Genomic DNA, 13532 nt, shown 5'->3' with positions numbered 1-13532 from the left:
GAGAGACGACAGAAGGGAGAGGAAGAAATCAAGGCAGAGTCATTGTTTCTTTCAGAGCTCCCTGAGAGGGATTGAAAAACAACTCATCCCTGTGCCCATGGACATCCATTCTCTGATTGAAGCTTATGAATGAGAACAGTGGAGAAGGGCTCCTTAGAGAAAAGTTGGGGTCCTGTTTCCAAGAGAATGGAGAACAGATTCTGGCTGAGCAAAATACTGCAAATCTCATCTATAGATTGTAAAACCATTAACTAAAATAGTGAATACAGAAGGAAGAAATGTTCAGGTGGGTGGATGAAGAAAGAGGGGTGAGGTAGTAAGAATGGTTGGTATCTACTGCTTGTCATAGCACAATAATTATTAATAATCATCAATCATGATTATGTGTACTACCCATTCAGAGCCTGATTCTTCCAAAAGCAGGAGATATATAGTTTTAGCAATATACAGTGTGCAAGATATTGTATTGTTTTGTATTTTTCCATAATAAGTGTTATTGTCCCAAAGATTTTAATATGCACAGAGCATGTATGTCTTTATTGATCAATCATAAATCAGACAATTATTTTCAGATGCATTGTAATAATATGTTTGATATGTTTCATGAATGTATGCAAGGATGGGTTGATAATTAAAACACTTGTATTATTCCATCTTTATTAACATGACATTTTTTTTTCTGTTCAAATGTCTGAGGATGGTACCAGGTGACAATTCTTCAATTTTTTTCTTTCTTTGTCATTTTTCTGAAAATTTCAGTTAAGTGCACCATATGGAAATAGACTACATACTGACACATTTCACGATCAAGACATTTTATAGAAACTCTCCATTACCTAGAATATGTGGGAATATACATCCTAAATTAGTAACTACAGTATTTTAGCTAATGGATAATTTCTCCTTGTACTATGCATGAGCATAAACAAGGGCAATGTGAGTGCAGTATAGATATATTTTATACTAATAATGCTAAATGTTTATTTTGAAAAGTAAGTATTTATTTTTTAAACAGGTTGCAATACCAATACTATATATATATATATATATATATTTTTTTTTTTTTTTTGCGGTACACAGACCTCTCACTGTTGTGGCCTCTCCCGTTGCGGAGCACAGGCTCCGGACGTGCAGGCTCGGTGGCCATGGCTCATGAGCCTAGCCGCTCCGCGGCATGTGGGATCTTCCCGGACCGGAGCACGAACCCGTGTCCTCTGCATCAGAAGGCGGACTCTCAACCACTGTGCCACCAGGGAAGCCCTATAGATATATTTTGAAATACTTGTACCATAATTGAAAATGTAGAAGTTATAAGTCAGTGAGGATTTATTTGTGCTGATCCTGTGGTATAACCTGACAAATGAAAAATTAATTTTATTTGTCAATTTCAATCAAGTTGTCAGCATTTGATTCTCAGTGTTACTTACTACACAGTGGTCTAGGAACAATTCTTACACCTTCAGTATTTTCATATGTGTATATATACATATGAAAATATACTCTTAGGATTCTGGATAAGAATTCTGGATAGGATTCTAGTCAGCATTCCTTGCAGGATTTTGTCAGGAATCAAAATTGGCTATATAGATGGAGAATTTGGTTAGGATTAGGGAGTATGTTCAGCAGAAAAAAAAAAAAAAAGAAAGGAAAAAGGTAAAGAAAGAAAGGACTTATTGATCCAATCATTTTAGTCAATTTAGTGGGAAGGTCAAGCCAACTGGTACTTGCTTCAGGTTGACAGAGTCAGACATCTATGTAGGGATTTCTAATAAGCCTGCAGGTTTTGATGAAATGTGGAGGTGGTTAAGAAAACTATAGCTTGTGGATTCTCAAGAGTTTTGGAATCTTATTCTGTTTCCAATGGAACTAGCTAAGCATGGCTTCAGTGACAGTATAAAGTAATAGAGAAATAATTTCTTCTCTATGGAAAAATAAAATCCCCTAAATAATAGTTGCTGGTTGTACAACCATTAAACTGATCAACTAATAAAGCAATTAGTTAATAATTAGTTAAAAAATGATACTGAATTTTGATAATTAGTTAAAAAATGATACTGAATTTTGATAACATATTTTAAAGAATAGTTTGATATGTATCAAAATTTAGAAGCTTCCTGGAAGAATTTACTGACACCTAATTGAAAATGTTTTTTGAAAATTAAAAGGATAATATATTTTAAAAATTTATTAATCAAATTAGCTGAGGTTTTTATAAAGAATAATGCTGATTAGGACCCTTCAGAATGGAAACTTATGTTACCATTAAGTAGTACAATTTGGTAATGAGCTTTAAAAGTTTAAAGATTTTCTACTCTTATAAATTTGTCCCATTAAAATGGTACTTCAAGGCGTAGGTACTTATAAGACTGAACCAAGATTAAACATCACAATAGGGGAAATTATGAAGTTTATGCTGAATTTTCTAAGTCAAAAAGAAAGTAACAAAACAGCATATTGAGTATAAGTGTCTAGAATGAATATAGAGTGAACAGAAAAACACTGAAATACTGGGGGAAATGTGGCTATCTCTGGGTAATGGTAAAAAGAGGAATTTTTCCTTTCCTCTTTGTGCTTTACTGCAACTTCTTAATTTTGTAAAGTGTATGTTACTGTTATAATTAGAAAATGAATATTATAAAAATTTATTCTGCACCAGTCAATTTTTCCTGTTTACACTTCTGACCTCCAGCTGTTTACCTTTGGACTTAATTTACCCTTCCTTCAGTGTACCTTATTTACAGATTTTCTTCACAAAACACACCCACAGGAAAGAAAAAATATTGGCAACATCGTAACATAATCTAATCATTTTCTACCCTGCCCGTTCTTGTCTATTTTCAACATTCTGGAATTTCCTGCCAACTCCTGCCTCTCATTGGTCAAACACTGTGACCACATTTCATTCCAACACCCAGATCCTCACAGATTTCTGGGGGCTCACAAGCAAAAGTCCATTGAGACAAGAGGACTTTTTCCATAGGATTAAAAGGGGGAAAATCACTCTGAATAAACACCTTAGAGTGTGTGGCTCACTCTCCCCTTTCCCCATCCCCCTTACAGCTTACTAACATTCTAGATCTTCTGAGACTGTGAACAGTTTTCTAGTTTTCTAACCAGCTCCACCTGCTGGTGCTGACCTGTGTTTCTTTGTGATCTATACCTTTGCCTCACATAATGTCGGAGTTTCCCTCAAAATATGACTTCCTTTTCATATTTTCTTATTTCTGCATCGCTTAGTTCCTGGCATGAGAAGAAAGAGGGTGAGATCTGTTTTAGAATATTTTCTTTTGGTCTTAAACAGTGTTTCATTTGCATCACATTTAATTGCTCTCAGGCAAATGGATGAACAATCCTAGAAAATATACCTCAGAAGAGTATGCTGAGGTTAGGGTTTTGAGTGATGAGCTGCCAATTCCCTTCCTCATAGGCCTCCCTAAGGATAAACTTAGCAGGACTTTACTGTTGGGAGCACAGAATATTTTATTTGGGAATTCAGCAGTGACTCAGATTTTGAATGTCTTGGATCTCTTCTGACACTTGACAAGCAAGTATGAGGCCCACACCTGCTTTAAAAAGTGTAACTGGCGGTCAGAAGGTTATTTTTCAGAAGCTTCTTGTTCTGTCTCTCGTGAGTTCAGTTGAGGCCATATTTCTGGTAACTTCTCATCTAGGTATCTCCCAGGGTCTTTATAAGCCAACCACCCTCCAACCTCACCCCTGAAAAGTCTAAATCAGTGTTAAAATACTCGCTGGCAATTCCTTTGGGGACCAAGAAAAAAAACAAAAAGGCACAGTAAGTGAGTAACTTGAAGGAGCGTTGATATTTGGCACCCTGGCTGTTGTTTCTCTTAGGAGCCCATTGATAATAATCACTCATTCATTTTAGCATCCTTTTGCCCCATGCACAGTAGAGCCTGTAATTGGCTTCAGGCTTGATACTGTTGGCTGGATCAGCTTGTGCCTGGTGAGATAGAGAGGGGCAGGTGCCAAGAAGCTGGGAGAGAGGCTGTGTTTCCCAGTGTTTACTCTTTGATCTTACTCTTCATGTTCTCAGCCCTTTACTTGAAGGGGAAAAAGTCTGTTGTAGTCAATCCAAAGCTTCCTTCCTGGTTATTTTCCCAGAGACTTGGCTTCAAAAATGTTCTCTGGACATATTTATTTGGCATCTTGTACATTTGTTCAGTGTCCTTTAGCAAAGATGTTTAGATGCATACACACACACCCGCACACCCCCCCATGCACACACACACAAGTTCAACTCTTGGTTCACTACAGATTTCAAGACCATAAATAATATTGAGTCGTATCTACTAGCAATTCACTATGGGCTCTTTCTTCACATTCGCTCTGCCTAGGATGTTATCCCGGATTTCTAATTAGAATCTCTACTATTATGAGTGCACAAAACATAGGAGAACCCAAAAAGAAGGCTGAAGATGTAACACTTGGTTACTGACATAATCTTTTGATCGCTTTTTGACTGTTTACTAGAATTTTAATTTTAAGCTGTAGCCCCTGGACATAATGGATTCGAAACCTATTATCCACTGGAATACTTTATATCTGGGTAAACCTTATAACAATTCCTGAAAGACAGGAACTGTTTTTGCTCTGTTCTCCAAATTTTTGAAGTGGAGCTCATTTTTGCTCATGTGAAGGTAGTCAAGAGAGAAATACAAGCCCAAGTTAATTATAAATCCTTCCTAATGCATCTGCAGATTTCTCTCAATCTTCTCCTATTAGTAAATGAAAGGAAGGGGCAGCTGCAACTGGTGGACAAATTCATTCCGAATATCTTTTAGTGTTCACTAGGAATGATACCAACAAAGTTAACCAATTCCAGATATCTTCAGGCCTATGCAGGTTGTAAGTATAGGGATTCTAGGGTATTGGTTTATGTTATAGTTTGACATGACAAATCCCTGCAGGCTTCTTAATATCTTCATAACATTTTTTCTTTATTTTTCTAATCATTTTATACAATCAGTGCTCTTACACTGTCCTTCTGGATTCAACTTTTTTTTTTTTTTCCACCACCACCTGGTTTTCTGCTGGAAACAAGCATTCCCTTTAACCTCTCTTACTTTCTAAATTCCATTGTGTTTGACTGTACTCTTCACTTTTAGTTTTATCTAAAGATGTGTTCACGTTCTGGGTTTCTCCAGTGGAATTATTTTAAGGTTATCATCTTCAAAGTGGTTGTAATTATAGATGTTATACATTAATAGGGTATATTCTGTACTCACTGGCACTTTTTCTCCCCCTTGGCAACCACAAGTCTGTTCTCCATGTCTGTGAGTCTGTTTCTGTTTCATAGATAAGTTCATTTGTGTCATATTTTAGAGTCCACATATAAATGATATCGTATGATATTTGTCTTTCTCTTTCTGACTTAATTCACTTAGTATGATAATCTCTAGGTCCATCCATGTTGCTGCAAATAGCTTTATTTCTTTTTTATGGCTGAGTAGCATTTCACTGTATATATGTACCACATCTTCTGTATCCATTCATCTGTCGATGGGCATTTAGGTTGTTTCCATGTTTTGGCTATTGTGAATAGTGCTGCTATGAATGTTGGGGTGCATGTATCTTTTTGGATTAGAGTTCTGTTAGGATATATGCCCAGGAGTGGGATTACTGGATCATATGACAACTATATTGTTAGTTTTTTGAGGTATCACCATACTATTTTCCCTAGTGGCTGCACCAACTTACATTCCCACCAGCAGTGTAGGAGGGTTCCCTTTCTCCACACCCTCTCCAGCATTTGTTATTTGTAGACTTTTTAATGATGGCCATATTTACCTCTCTTTTTGATCTCAGGAGATATTTAGTGCCATTTAATGATGATGGTTTTATTTTATTAAAAAAAAAGAACAGCACTCTCAACTGAGTAGCTGAGAGATTGTATAAAAGCTCAGGATTAAAAATCAGAAACATTAGTTTTATTTCCCAATTACCAGCTATGACATCTATACAGTGGTGTGCTGGTGAAAGCTCAAGAACCCTTTAGAGCAAAAATAGGCCCTGATTTATAGAGTTTGCCAATTTCCATGTAGTGTTTCCAAATCCACTGTGACTAATTTTAAGCTCCAGATGGGAAGTCAGTGAGCTCAGGTTGAGAAGAGAGGTGCACAGTTGTCTCTCTCCACCCTGTGAGAGCAGGTTTGATCCCTGACCAACAGGCCTCAGGGGTGACAACTTCCCTGAGTCTTAGTTCTACTATGGAAAATGAACTACGTTAGGACAGAATGAAGTAGTCTATGAGAAAACCATGAAATACAGTAGCACAATTAAATATTTTTCCTGAAATAGTCCTTTAATGTAGCTACCATATTTCAGGGATATATTGTATATATAAAATAAATATATTACTTTCTTCAAAATTTTGTGGTAAAATTTAATTTTTATCTCAATGTTAAACTTTATTTATCTTTTAATATTCAGCTTATAGTGATTTTTCCTGAAATCAACTATGCCTAAAACATATAGAAGGCAGAATTTTGGTGACTATGAAACAAACTCCATTCCTGGAACAGTTTTATACCGCAGCAGCACTTAGTTGTCGAGCATTAGTTACTTGATATTGCAACTGAGTTTGCAACCTTCTTACTAAACCAAAGAGAGGGAAGAAAGTATGAGAGTCAAAGTTAGGACTGGTTTTTGCTCACTGATCTCAAAGATCTAGGAAAAGAGCAACGTTTCTGAACTATACTACTGAGATGATTTATTTAATTGAGTCAAAAAATGTTTGCCACAGTGTCTAATGAATATTGCTGAGTTTCACTTTACACGAGCTGTTAATTATTTTAAGAAAGAATGTGTTCTCTCTTTATTTTAACTTTCCCATGTTGAGTCATTTGCCCTTGTTCCTTCCTGTCCAGCAGTGTCAATGATATGAATACTCTCTAGCTCTAGTACATCTTTCTCTGTGATTTGACTGCTTATCTGTTTCTTCCCTCCCATAGCAAATGCTGGGAGGATAAATAGGAGGGTGACAGGAGAGTGGGTTAAAATGATCAACAATAAGTCAGTCAAACAAGTACTTGCCCAACGCCTCCTAAATAAGAGAGATTATGGTGTAAGCCCATAAAATCCTCAGAGGGAGAGAAAAAGAGGCAAAGCAATGAAATTTGGAAGAAAAATATTTAAGAAGAAGTCCACAGGTGCAAGATATAAGAAGAAACATTAAGAATAAAGGAAGGCACGACATATATATAAAATAGCTCGAAGGAAAACGCTTGTACATTTGTTTCAGACTGAGTAAAATGCATACAATATCCACAATACCCCAAAGTGGATATGTTGTACGATTTTTATATTTCACAAGATACTATTTCATCTTGGAAAGCTAATGAGGAATCTCTCTGGTTTTCCTTATTCAGGACTGGGAACTGCCCATCCAATCAAATCTCCATTTAGCGAAATTCTGTGAAGTAAATGTAAATGGCAGCAGACATATTTCCCTACCCTATTTCTCTCCCATTCTGACATGCTAAAAGATGACTTCATGGATACTTATTTGATGTTAGAGCTGTGGGATTTGAATTTTGAAAGTTTATATTTTTTCTTTTTACCAAAAATGAAAATTAGAGGAGGCAGATGACACAACAGTTAGGAATCAAGCATCTCAATGTAGGTAGACATCTTTTTACATTTCAGCAAATTACTCAGTCCTGCAAAGCCACAAATCGTGTTGTGTCACTGTCAACTTTCTATGAGATCACTTGACCTCTTAAACTCCACAGGAAGACCTTTTTTATATTTACACAATTTTCAAAATGCAGATTCTCTGTATCATGCTAAAAATTTCAATCTTCATTTTATACAAAGTGTCAGTTTTCATAAGTTGGGGAATTGATTAGTATCATAGTGTGTGGCTGGCAAATTTTGGGGGTATCTAGTTAGTTTCTGAAAGGTATTATGTTACCTATATATTGATCTACCAATCATTTATCTCTAAAAGATTCCATGTGATTCAAGCAACATCAAATCTAACTAATTAAATTCATTTATTATAATTTACATATTGCTGATACTTCATAAAAATCTGAAAATAATTATAAGGGTAATTTGAATGTTTTCTTGTCTCTCTCACATACTACAGAAGCTCTATTTCCCTGACCTTCTGGTTCAAACTAACTCAAAGAAAAAGATATTAAATGCCTAGTTTTGAAGATTTAGTCAATATCTTGAAAATCTTTATGGAAAGTGTCCATAGACAGTATGACACTTGAGTCATACAGATCTAGGTCCAAATAGTAATCCCTCCACTTACTAGTGTATAACTTGATAAAATTACCAAAACTTTCTGGGCTATAGTTAATGCATCAAAAAATATAGGCTATTTATATCTCTTGCAGGATTACTCTGAGAATAAATACGATCAATAAATATGAGTGATTGAGTGTCTTTCCCTTAATAGTTCCTGTACTTTTCATACAGACATTTATTCTTGACATTTCTTTCCTTTCCCATCAAGAAGGATGAACAGGAAAGGGGGTCTCCTGGAGTGGGGTTGATAAAAGGCCACGTGAGTGTTAGTTCTGTCTTGAGGTTCTTACAGCTGAGATTCTGAGACTTGGTAGAACAAAGCTCAAATAAACACAGCTGCTTTGTGTCTCTTCTGTGGTGGTGTGGCTGTCTGTGTCAGCCTCCTTTTATAATGATTAGAGCTCTTCAGGTACATGGCTAGTGTTTGGCTTTAAGATAATGGCAGAAAATCACAAGAGGACTCATGTATTCCATTACCATTTATAGACTGAAAGGTCCAAGCCCCTGGCAAATGGCTCCAAGCACTTCCATCCCAAATGGAGGCAATGTAGCAATAAGGAAGCATCCACAGAGAATGATCTTGTGGCTCTCATTTCATTACATTTCAGGTCCATATTCTATCTGTACACAGAAAAGAAGTTGATGATTGGCAAATATGTATAGAGCTTAAGAATGTCCAAATCCACCAGTGACTCTTATGGGGGCATGGAATGTCCATATGTTATGTGCTTGCTTTGTCAGTTATTGTAAGGCACTTTATTTTAAGTTCTTTTTACATTTTAAAATTGAAGTACAGTTTAGGTAAATATTATGTAAGTTATAGGTGTACAATATAGTGATTCACAATTTTTAAAGGTTATACTCCATTTATAATTGTTATAAAACACTATACACTGTTGTACAATATATCCTTGTAGCTTATTTTATACATAATAGTTTGTACCTCTTAATCCCCTACCCCTATATTGCCCCTCCCTCTTCCCTCTCCCCACTAGTTTGTTCTCTGTATCTGTGAGTCTGTTTCTTTTTTGTTATATTCACTGGTTTGTTTTATTTTAAAGGTTCCACATATAAATGATATCATGCAGATTTGTCTTTCTCTGTCTGACATTTCACTTAACATAATGCCCTCCAAGTCCATCCATGTTGCTGCAAATGAAAAAACTTTCATTCCTTTTATGGCTGAGTAGTATTCCATTGTGTGTGTATATGTATACACAGGTTGCTTCCATATCTTGGCAATTGTAAATAATGCTGCTGTGAACATTGGGGTGCATGTATATTTTCGAATTAGTGTTCTTGTTTTTTTTCAGATATATACCCAACAGTGGAGTTGCTGGGTCATGTGGTAGTTCTATTTTTATACCCCTGCAATGTACATATCATTATACTTAACAGGGACATTAAGGCTCATAAAGCTTGTGTAACTAGATTAACAGATTTCGACTGACAGATCTCAGAAGCTGGGATCCTTTCTGTTACACTCGGCTCTAGTAGTGCAACAGGTGAGTGCTGTAGGATCTTTACAATTAAATCAGTGTGTGCATGAACAGAACACAAATTACATTGAATATTACCTGAGGTTGGGTTCTCTAGAAGCAGAGCGAGAGACGGGGATTAGGTACACATGATTTATTGAGGGAGTACTCTCAGGTGAATGATGTAAGGCAGTGAGGAAAGCTGAAGACAGGAAAAGGCATCAGACAAGAATGTGGGTCCATGTCCCCAGCCTGATCTCATGCGGAGCCCTGGAGCTTGAATGGCACCACAGAGATGATGTCAATTTGAGGCAAGGGGACCAGATTTTGAACCCCCTTAATCAGTTATTGACTGTGGTTTAGCCCAGGGATAGGGTCAGCAGCTGGCCTCCTGGTCAAGGTGGCTCTTTTTTGGTCAAGGTGGCTCTTTTTTGGGCAAGAACAATTCTGTGAAGAAGGAAGTAGCTGTGAGTTGGCAGCTAGGGCCTTGGGTGCACCGAGAGTGACCACTGTTCATCATATGTGTGGTACACCTGAACTAAATCAGGAAATTTGATGCTATTTAACACATTCTCTACAACATAGAGCTACTAACCAAACTGTGTTTCAAGTTGTCTCCAAGTCACATATGTAAATCTTAAAATTTACCTAAAGGCCAAAATGGTAAAAAGCAGGAAGGTGAGTGGCCTTCCTGCACCTACTGTGGTTTTCTCCAGAGTGTAACTGGCTTAGATCTCACAGCAGGTGTAGTTCTGCCATTCCTTACATGTGAAACCATTAAAAAAAAATTCATTTGATGGCAAAACATGACCCATAAAGATATAGGTTCATTTATTTTATTTCTTTAAATTCATGGGAATAGTCAAATGTTTTAATGAAGAATTATTAATGAGTTTTATTAGCATGTACTGCCTCAGGTCCTACTAACAGAGCTATATGATGTACATAAAGTGCAGTATTTGCCATTATAAGATCTGGAAAATTCTGAATTCCAAACCATATGGCCCTGAGGGTTTCAGAGAAATTATTGCAGCTCTGCCCCACTATTACTCCACATGGGTGAGGCACAGAAGCCCAGAAGCTTTGGTTATCTTGTCCAAGATCACATAACTAGTACAGGGGCCTCCATTCAAATTGCATATATGTGAATACACGATGCTCTATCCTGCATCTTCCTATGTCAGGTTCCAGAGATGCTAAAACAAGGCCTGATTCAGAAGAATATGCCAGTTTTCTTTCCCTGAATACAACCGGTAAAAATCACTGAACACTGAAATTGGATAGGATCTTTTAGAATCAATTAAGTGGTGTGATCAACTTAATATAGGAACTTGTTTTACAATAGACAATCATATTATCTGGTAGACATCTTGCATACATTCCAGCTCATTGCTTTGCAAGCGTTCTAATTCATAATCTAATTATGAATCATTTCATAATTCAGGGAACTCCGAAGTTTAGAAAGTCCTATATTGAATCAGAATCTATCTCCTTGTAAACTCCACCCATAGGCCCTAGTCCTGGTCCCCAGAAGATTATAGACCATAAGTGTTTCTCTTCCCAGAGTTTGCCCTGCAAAGATGTGAATAAATTGCAGATCCTGTCTCACTAGGATTTTTCTTTCATCAACTCATTGTCTCCATAACTTTTGCCATTCAAATCAATCTTTTTTGGAAGATTCTTTTCATAAAGAGCTGCTCCTGGGCCTGAGTCTTTCAGGGACTTTATCCTAAAGCGGGAAGAAGGAAGAAGGAAGGAAGGGGATGGAAGGGCTGGAGAAAGGACACATGCTAAGAGCCTTGTTCCTACTGAGAACCAGCCTTTTCGTTACTGAGAACCAGCCTTTTCGTTGCTGCGTACAATCCAAATGCCAGTTCAGCCACAGCTTGGGTTGGTGAATGTTCAAGATTTGGCCCAGCTGGTGTCATAGTAGTAGGAAAAATCCACCTAATGTTGGCTTCATGATTCCATGGAGTTCAAGCCGTTCACTGTGGAGCTGCTTGCTAGTAGCTGGAAAATCCTGTGGTCAGAATCCAGTCCCCCAACAAAAATTAAGTAAAACCTCAGTTCCTCATCAGGGCATTTTTGTACAATATCTTCCTAGTAATTCCAGGTTGGATTTTCATCTTTTAAAGTGTGTGGAGACTTGTCTGGTATTTAGTAATCACTACGTAAGTTTTCAATATATGTTTGTTGAATAAATAAATGACACTATATAAGTTGTCAATATATATTTGTTAAATAAAGAAATGAATGAAAAATTGAATGGTTGGATAAATTGAATTTTTTCAGATATTAAGTGTATGCATTTGGAATATACTTGTATCCTGTTTTTCAACAACTGTACATTTGTTCATCTCTCAACTTCCCATTACTTCTGACCTATAAAATATACTATCTGTGGATTAGAGGCTCTAAAATAAAAACTGGGAATGTAAATTTTGTCTGAGATGTGGACTAATGCAAACAGCCTTTCTAATTTTTCAGAGGCCAGCCTTGTTTGGTTATACTCAGAGTTATCAAAACCTATGCTGGAACAATTTAAGACAAAGCAGTGAGTATCACTTAGCAGTGACATGGTAATTCTAGAATTTGTAATCTAATAACCTCAATAACCATAAAAGTAAGACAGGGCTGTTAGAAATAAAATTCACAAACTTGATTCATTGTACCTATGAAAAAATAAGTTCTCTAGACCAAATCTTCTTCGCTAGAAATTTACCCAAAGTCATATGGAAGATACGAACTCCCCTTTTCAGCTTTTCTTTGCTTTCTTTCCTTAAGATAATATTTTATCTTTAATGTGCTTTGAATCTTATCTTTGAGTTATTTAGAATGGTTTGCTAAGTGTCCAATTACGTATTTTTGTAAAATAGATTCTTAAGATTTTAAATATCTAGTTTTATGAGAATATTTCCAATAAGGAAGAAAATTAACTTATTAATAAGGGAGGACACCAGCATATAAACAGAAAGACTTTATATAAAAGTGAAAACTGCTTTTGATTAATTCTAGTCTTTTAACATATTGGAATTCTTGTGTGAAACTTCTGGCTCAAAAAAATATTTGCTTTATAACGTACCCTGATCATATCATGCATTACTTTATTTTTTAAAATATTCCTATCTCTTTATAATAAATACATGTGCAGTATGATAATATATTAACATATTGTGTCAAATATTGCTGTTTGTGCACCTAAAACCATTATCTTCCCACGACTTTCTCTACTCATGATTGAGACAGTGCGTTAGAAAAAACTGCAAGCTGGGAGCATGGAGAGAGAGGCTTTGTAACTCTAGATTGAATTTCAAATAACTCTGTTAATCAAGCATCTGTTACATATTTGTTGTAACATTTAGGAGAATAGTCACACTTTCTTGGACTTAACTGTGACCATATCTTTTTGATATAAAAATCTGAGCTTTTAGTGCTTAAGGGGTCTTAGCTTAGACTAGTATTTTCAGTCTATAGGCAGCAATTTGTATATCATTTTCCTTCACTCTTTGAAATTCATAACAAAAATAATGCAAACAACTTTATTTTTTTGTAATAAAATAATAAATGTTTATGTAGAAAAGTTTAGAAATTCAAAAAAGGGAAAAATATCACTTTCACCAACAATTATACAACCCAGGCATAATACTATTAACATATGGATTCCCAGTCTTTTATTGTCTTTTAAAAATATGTCCAATCATTAAAAGATAAAAATGCAGCTCCAAATGGATTAAAGACTTAAATGTAAGACCAGACACTTTAAAACTCTTAGAGGAA

The sequence above is a fragment of the Pseudorca crassidens genome, chromosome 15, assembly GCF_039906515.1.
Source record: "Pseudorca crassidens isolate mPseCra1 chromosome 15, mPseCra1.hap1, whole genome shotgun sequence".
NCBI lineage: Eukaryota > Metazoa > Chordata > Mammalia > Artiodactyla > Delphinidae > Pseudorca > Pseudorca crassidens.
Note: the sequence above shows the minus strand (reverse complement) of the source record.